The following is a 9,014-nucleotide window of genomic DNA, read 5'->3' on the forward strand; positions in this document are numbered from 1 at the left end:
GTGTTCAGTGTAAGTACACACTTGGTAAGCAAGCGTGCTGCGATTCCCTTAGTCACCAACCAACAAACGATATCACCCTTCCATTAATCATATGCTTAATACATATTTTACCCTAAAAAAATCTAAACCTCATCTTAACCTTACCTTGAACACCAATCCCTAATAGCTTTTCCTTGGTCACATACTCCTTAGATCTGCATTAATCTTACTCATTAAACCCAAATACTAGGGGACTAGCATCCAACATAATTCACCCCCTTATCTCACTTAAGATCATTTGGCCAACCTTAGTCAATAAGAGAGGAATACTTACCAAAACTGCAAAACACCTATGGAGTAATTCGGCAGAGAGTTAAAACCCGAGATCCGATACTAATTCCCTACCAAAGTTGATTAGAAAGAGTGAGGGAAGAACAGTGTAATAGATTCTTAGTAAAACCAATTGGGACAACAAACACTTACACTAGATTTGACCGAAGTAGAAGTAGTAGTTGCACCAAGGGTATTCGGCCAAAGTGGTGTTCGGCCCTTTGCAATTTTTGTATGACAAAAGTAGGTTATTTGGCTCCAAGGAAAAAGAAAGAAAAGTCAGAAATGAAGTAGAGGAAGAATGGAAATCTGCATAACGAAGAAAAAAGAGAAACAGAGGGTTTTTGACTTTTAGGGAAGAGGGTTTTTGGCAACAGGGTGAAGGGAAATTCGGCATTAGCCTGACAACCTCCCACTCGTCACCTATTTATAATCCCTATAGCCAAATTCCTCATGCCCAAGTTCCCAATTCGGCTCTACTTGCTCTTCCCTTCTCATCTCCTTGTTTTCTCCCTGATAACCCCTTGATCCTTTTCTCAAATTTCTCTACTGAACACTCCCCTTGGAGTCCATCTTCACACCACTTCCAACCTTCTTGAAGGCCCAAAATTAAACTCCTAAAAATACTAAGCTAGGATTCGAACCTTGGATCCCTTGCTAGCCACTAACACCGCCTCCCTACACCCTAAATGGGGTCACTTAGCCACTCCTCTGCGAGGCTTTTTGATGCCATTTTCCCTTATCTTTATTTAAAATCCCAACTACTTGCCAACAAGGTCCTTTTAACTATTAACGCATAATTTTATTTTCCCCTCAGTTCGAACTTAAACCTTAGCCAAGACCTACTATTACCTACTTAACCGAAAATACTTAGCACATTTTTTATCAGAACCAAAAAAAAAAAGAAATTTTGGGATTTCGAGATTTTTGGGGCATTACAATATACATTACATACATATCACTTATCAACATATAAATCACACTAACATAAATGGCCATATTCCAACATTTGCAAGTGAAATCTCATGGCTATAATAACAACTCAAAACATAACAAAATGACACTAGCCTATACATGCCATATATCATATATACAAAGCTCCAAAAGTACCAATAAGTAGTCGATAGTGTGATGATGGTTCCCGATGATCCTCAATGTTCGAGCTAGCTTCAATAATCTATAAAACATGGAAAGAACACACAAAGTAAGCTATAAAAGCTTAGTAAGTGATATACAAATAAAGCTATCAGATAAACATTTGCATTTTAAATTCAAATTTGTTTAACATAGCTAATTTCATTCAAATTCACAAACCTTTCCCATTGGACATATATTCAATGTCTTAATCGAGTTCATCAAATATTTCCCCTTTTCAATACTCGTACAAATTTTGTACATACGTGAGTCATTTATCTCATTCACATATTTTTTCTCAACTTGAATTTGCCCATTGAACCATTCGGAATCATTAAGGATATTCGAAAATCACATAAGCTCGTACAATGCCATATCCCAGATATGGTCTTAAATGTTATCACATATCGATGCCACTGTCCCAGACAGGGTCTTACACGAAATCGATTAACGATGTCAATGTCCTAGACATGGTCTTATGGTCACTAAACTAACTAAAAATTTGACTAAGGCAAGCTCACCTATCGAACAGTAGTATAGTTATGGTGAGATCGGAAATATCGTACCCACAAGGACTAAAAGTACTAGTAATTACTATCTTTTTATTATCTAGCCTAAGAATTAAAGGGATGTTTTTAAACTAAGATTAACTATTTAATTAACTAAGAACACGACAGCAATTAAAATTGGAAAATACTGTTAGAAAACCGATGGAGAAGACAATACCCAAGGAAGAATCCACCTAGACTTCACTTATTACTTTTGAATTAGATGATTCATTCACTTGACTCAATCCGTAGAAATCCCTAGCTTATGTTAATATCTCTCTTGAGACTAAAAACAACTTATTCTAGGTTGATTAATTGAAATCTCTTTCTAATTAAAACCCCTATTATCGTATTAACTCGATCTATAGACTCCCTTATTAGATTTGACTCTAATCCGACAGATTTATGTCGTCTTATCTCTAGGATTGCATGCAATTCCGCTTAATTATGGAAGATCTACTCTTAAACAGGGACTTTTGCTCCACTGAATAAGCACATCAAAACCTGAATTAATATCCTAAAATATTAAAGTAAGGATTAAAACTCATAATTAAGAATAAGACAAGTATTTATCATATAATTCAAATAATAATAAGATCTATCTTAGGTTTCATCTCCCTAAGGTATTTAGGGAGTTTAGTTGATAACAATAGGGGAAAACATCTCAAAATTGGGAAAATAACAAAACATAAAAAACCTAAAAACTTCGGTAGAAATTGAATGGAGATCTTCAGTCTTGAAGTAATTTCTGCTTCCGAGCTGATTCCAATGGCTGTCTTCGAGTATTTTCTGCCTTCTACTATATGTGTACTCCTTGATCCTCTTCTTGTGTGTTTAAATAGACTTTGGAATGCCCAAAATTAGCCTTTTCTGAGTAGAACTAAAATAGGTCTCGACAGGGACATGGTCGTGTGGCACGCCCGTGTGATGGTGCTCAAGCCGTGTGCAATTCTGATATGGTTTTAAGTCAACACGGCCATGACACACGGGCGTGTGGTCTGCCTGTGTGTCTCACACGTGCGTGTGGATTACTTGTGTGGAAGTGTCTGGGCCGTGTGCAGCATGAAATAAACCTATTTTGTCCGTTTTTGGCCTTTTTCTTGCACTTTTCTCTTTCCTATTCTCATCTAGATATAAAACATGAAATTAAAGGATTAGGAGCATCAAATTCACTGAATCATATGATAAATCATCCAAAAATATGCGAAGCATGGGATTAAAATATGTTACTTTTGAGGTTTATCGAATATCCCCACACTTAAGCATTTGCTTGTCCTCACAATTAAAGTGTATTCTTCTCAACTTATAATTCTTATAAAAAAATGTGTTTGAAATAATCCATAGATAATTATACACTGAGAATTCAACTAAAATAACATTAAAAATTTCAAACAATCCAAGTTGAGCATTTTAATCATAAAATCATAGGTACCCCCTTTATCTAAGTAATTATCTTTAATTCCAAATCGACAATGGTTGACATCCTTACTAAAGATTCACTCAAATCACTCAAAGTGTTTTAAGGTTCAATAATTAAGCACTCAATAGTCAAACATGAAATGTTATTACCATAGGCTTGCATGAAAATCAAATCTCCATCACTATAAATGAGATGATACACAAATCAAAAGGTCTTTAACAGGGTTGTAATGGGGCTTGAGTTAAAGGTGTGGATAAAGGCTGGAAAAAAGGGTTAGAATCGAGATTAATTTAAATAATTACCAAACTTAGAAAAAAAAGCTAATTATCGAATTACAAACAAGTGCCAAATTATATCCAAAACTAATGAAGTGAGCTTTTTCTCCATATAATAACTTTAACTTATCCAAGCTCTTTATCAAAATATGTAATTATATGAATATAAATATACATTTTTTTTAAGAATAAGACAATAATGGAAAGTACATAATAAGGAATAATTCAACAACTAAAATGAACAAACATAGTTAGGCAATTAATCAAATCAAATCTCAATAAAAAGGGAGTCAATAAAAAGGGAGAAATTCTTAACGAATCAAAAAGGGTTAAGTTGTGGGTTATCATTAAAGAGAAATCAAGAAATGATGTTTAAGGCTCAAAGGGGCTCACTAAAAGTTAATTATGTGGGTGGGCTTTTTATGGAGTAAGTAGGTCAAAACCTAAGTGCCTTCATCATCTTAGTATATCAAATCAAAGGTGTGGTCTCGACATGTATAATCGATGCAAGTTCTAGAATAAAAAATCAGCATTGACTCACTCATAACCATCAACAAAGTGATCAAGAAAGATATATGCTCTAAAAGGCTTAAAATCTCACAAAAATTATGGGTTTTTGATGTCAATCCTGTAAATTCAAAACTTTAAGATATTACCTCAATTCAAGGAAACAACCTAGCAATTTTAATTCTCAAAATTGCAACTTATCATGCTTGATTCTCTATTTTCCTCAAGTTTAAATAATCAATGCATAATTACCTATGTTTTAATCCAAAACATATCAATAAAAATCATAAATCAATCACAATTCATTCTAATAGTAATATGAGAAAATTATTTGAGAACAAGATATAATTCAGGGATTTTCTGATAATGATAATATCATAACCTCCCTACACTTAAGATGTACATTGTCCTCAATGTACAAAGATAGATAATAGAAATATAAGCATAATATCATAAAAGAGGGGGAGAAGTGAAACTGTCCTAAATTTGGATGTAGTCCTTGGAATAGCAAAAGGGGGTTTATAGACATTGGAAATGATGTGGATGTGGAACTAGACAGAGGTGAAGGTGGTGGTAGAGGTTGGGTTGCACAATCACAGCGCCAAGTGAAGAGGTTATCGCGGTGGTCAGTGTCGTGATGGCTATGGTCGTGGTCGAGTAGGACATGGCAGTTGTGGAATATCTTTCCCCATAGGATTGTTTATATATTCCTGAGTAGCACCAATCGACTGAACCTTTTGAAACTACGATATCACCAGTAATATTTTAGGGAGTTATATCAATGGGGTTGTTATCGTTATTCAAAAAGGAATAACCATAAAATTAAGGGGTTCAAAATATACTAATAAAAGTCTTTTAGAACATGAAAAATAAAAATAAAAATAAAAATAAAAATAAAAACAAAAGGGAAAGCAAAACAAAGTGAAAATAAATGGACTCAAAAGTCCTCATCGACAGCTGGATTGTGAGGTGGTGGTGCTGAAGGCGAAATGTGGAAATGTTGGCAAATCTACTGTAGAGTTGCATCTATGTGTCGAATCACTGAGTGCAATATTGCTCGAATCAATTCAGGTGGTCCAAAATTTATGTCAATGAAGCAGTCGCATGTACTGGTTTGGGACTCAGCTGTGGAGGAGAACTTGGGTTCTCATGGAAGAAAGGGATATTGTCAGTAACATCCTTAGGGTCATCCTGATTGGTGGCTCGTGCTAATCGGTATTGAGGAGGATCGAACCCCCAACGACACTCTATTATCCTCATGTGGAGCATACTTGAGATGCCCTATAGGGACATCTGACCGATGAGTGTGAGTGATGAGGATTGCGCTAATGTGTTCAGGAGCCCAAAGTGTCAAGCTAGACGAGTCACGTAAGGGCTGATGTTGATGACTCCATTTCACTGCCGTTCAATCTGATGGCGAAAGGTGAGGGCGATTAAGTATGCAAGATCGAAAACATGCCCTTGCCTCATGCTCCATAAGAAGTATGTGTCGTGAGTGTTAATGACGCCAGTGCTCTCTCGTCGCCCTGTTAAAGTGTGAGCTAAAAGGGCGTGGGGGTATCGTAATGCTGGAGATAGAGTCGATGCCTTGAAGCGGCTGGGGTCATAGATGCTTGTAGCAGGAATGAAGGCTGCCCAATAAGAGGAAGGTGCATAATTGATGTGACAGTGGAGATGGGAAAATTTGTCAACCTCCATAAAGTTTTCTGTATAAAGTCCCAAAGCAACTCCGAATTCTGGGACACTCAATTGCCGCACTAGACCTCCAAGACGGAATTGGACTGTGCCTAGGTCGTCGTAATTTGTCATAACCATCTGTAACTGAAATGTCGAACAAAGTTCCAAAGTGAACTCCAGGTATGTTGGCTCAATAATGTCGAAAAAAGGGTCCCAAGGAGCGGTAGCAAGGAGGGCCCAAACTGAGTCAGCAAGGTGGACTTGTTCCAATGTAGCCCAGTCGATGCACTGACCCACGCTTAGGGGTCCGACACGTAGAATCTGGAACAACTCCTCGCGAGGTCCTGGTGGAAATTGGAGGAATGGATGGCGTATCTCAGTGGTCGCAGTTGAGGATGTCGCTCCTTTTCGTTTTTTAGAAACGAGAACTGCGGTTTTGGTCTTTCCATGTATTTGTCATAATGAGTCTGAAAGAAAAAATATTTCAATATAAGAAAAATAGAAACAAACACAACATCCAATAACCGCTTCAAGAAGGTTAAAAGTAAATCATGTAACATTTATTCCTATATGCACTAATGTTCACAAGTGTAAAAACTCAGCATAGGAATCGGAACCAAACAAATTCAAACTAGCCAGTACACCTAATGGTAAGGAATAAGCAAGAGATTTCTATCATATTTAACTATTAACCAAATTTAAAACTATCGAAAGAACCTATTATTTAGAATTAGGAATCAAAATAATAAAATAAAAATCAAGTTATCCTATGCTATGAATGCAATAACAATAGTCATAAATTTCCAATAAGAATGAATGCTAAAAATAAAAGACAAAATTAAAAGAATAAAATAGAGCATAAAGGAGTCGAAGAACATAGGAACCGACTGTAGGTGGTGGTCAGAGGGTTGGCCGTGTGATGGTGCTTAGTGGTCGGCCAAAGGGGTGGGCGGTGCGAGGGTTGCGGGTCGGAGAGAGAAAAAGGAAAAGAAAGGGAAAGAGGAGGGGAAGAGAAATAAAACAAGAAGAGGGATGTGGTGGCTCGGCAGAGAATGGTGGCCGAAATAGGGAAGTTGTTGACTGGTGGCTAGCGGGTGAATAGTGAAAAGGGAGGATGAATAGTAGGTTTAAATAGGGATGCGGGATTTTTAAGGTTAGGGTTTCAATTAAAAAGGGGGCCACAATCGTGCAGGCCCCAATTTGGACCACACGGCCGTGGCCCACGCCCGTGTGTCTCACTCCTAGCCCGTGTTTTTTGTGAAATTTTAAGTGTAATCATCTTGATCACTCACCTGTACCGACATCAATAATAGTCCTAGCAGTTGCTAAAAAGGGTTGTCCTAAAGTTAAAGGAATATCACTATTCTCATCCATGTCTAAAACAACAAAGTCTACTGGAAATATATATTTGTCGATTTTAACAAGCATATATTCAATTATACCCTAGCAAATCTAATGGTTTTATCAGCCAATTGAACGCTCATCCTAGTTTGTTTGGGTTTCCCAAGACTTAGATGTCGAAACATTTTATGAGGCATAACATTAATACTTGCCCCTAAATTAGATAAAGCATTGTTAACATTCAAACTACCAATTAAACAAGGTATCGTAAAACTCCCTGGATCTTTCAATTTGTTGGGTAGCTTGTTTTGAAAAATAGCTGAGCAAACTACATTTAACTCTACATGCGATGACTCATCTAACATCCGTTTTTTTTGCTAAAATCTCTTTTAAAAATTTAACTGCGTTTGGCATCTGTGAAAGAGCTTCAATAAACAGTAGGTTAATATGTAATTTTTTAAGTAGTTTAAGAAATTTACCAAATTGTTCATCTGTGTGGTCTTTCCTTGTCGCATTGGGGTATGGCACACGAGGTCTATATTCTTTGCTTACCGGCTTTTGTGTATCATGACTCACCTCAACCTTACCATTGCTTACCATAGCTTCTTGCCTCGTTTCAGATTTAGGTTCAGCTAACCCTTCTTTGTCCTGTACAGTGATGGCATGGAGTTGCTCCCTTAGGTTAGTTTCTGTATTACTGGGCAAGCCACCTTGCGGTCTTTCAGATATCAACTTAGCAAGCTGACCTATTTGAGTTTCGAGCCCTTAAATTGATGCTTGTTGATTTTTAAGTGTTATCTCGGTATTCCAAAAATGAGTTTCTGACACCGAGATAAATTTTATTAGCATCTCCTCAAGGTTTGGCTTTTTCTCCTGTTGGTAAGGTGGTTGTTGAAAACCTAGAGGGTGTTGTGGCCTTTGATTCCCTTGACCACCCCACGAGAAATTGGGATGGTTCCTCCAACCTGCATTGTAAGTGTTACTATAAGGGTTATTCTGAGGTCTAGAATTGTTACCCATATAGTGGACTTATTCTCCCTCGGTGCTGGGGTTGAAGGATGGATAGTCTGTGTTATGCATCCCTCCTTCATTTGAATCACACCTCTTCAGTGGATGTACCTAAGTAGAATTATACAAACCATCAATCTTTTTATTCAATAGTTCTACCTGGTTAGATAGCTTAGTGGCCGTGTCGAGATTGAAAACACCAGCTGCTTTTGTCAGCTTTGTTCTTATGACTTGCCACTGATAGTTGTTTAGTGACATCTCTTTAATAAATTTGTAAGCCTCTTCAGGTGTTTTGTTGTTCAAGGTTCCATTGGCAACAACATCAATCAGTTGCCTTATTGAAGGGTTCACACCATTGTAGAAGGTCTGAACCTGTAACCATAAAGGTAACCTATGGTGAGGGCACCTTCTCAATAAATCCTTGTATCTCTCCCATGCATCATAAAGTGTTTCTAAATCCATCTGCACAAAAGAAGAGATATCATTCCTCAATTTAGCCATTTTAGCCTGTGGAAAATATTTAAGCAAAAATTTTTCAGTCATTTGTTCCCAAGTAGTGATTGAACATCGTGGTAACAAGTTTAACAACTGTTTAGCCTTATTCCGCAATGAAAAGGGAAACAACTAAAGGTGAATGGCATCGTTAAAAATGACATTGATCTTAAAAGTGTCGCAAAATTTTAGAAAATCTGCTAAATGAGTGTTTGGATCCTCATCCTGCAAACCATCAAATTGAAAAAACTGTTGTATCATTTGAATCGTGTTAGGTTTCAGTTCAAAATTATTTGCAGAAAC

At 36.9% G+C, this 9,014-nt stretch overlaps 1 non-coding gene across 1 annotated transcript; it reads left to right on the top strand.

The window, feature by feature from the left end:
• The first annotated feature begins 8,607 nt into the window (after positions 1-8,607).
• LOC128280948 (small nucleolar RNA R71) lies at positions 8,608-8,714 on the top strand. The gene has a single exon (XR_008271166.1). It is a non-coding gene; the product is annotated as a small nucleolar RNA R71 (small nucleolar RNA).
• The last annotated feature ends 300 nt before the right edge of the window (positions 8,715-9,014 follow it).

This window comes from Gossypium arboreum, chromosome 9 (assembly GCF_025698485.1).
Source record: "Gossypium arboreum isolate Shixiya-1 chromosome 9, ASM2569848v2, whole genome shotgun sequence".
Taxonomy (NCBI): Eukaryota; Viridiplantae; Streptophyta; class Magnoliopsida; order Malvales; family Malvaceae; genus Gossypium; species Gossypium arboreum.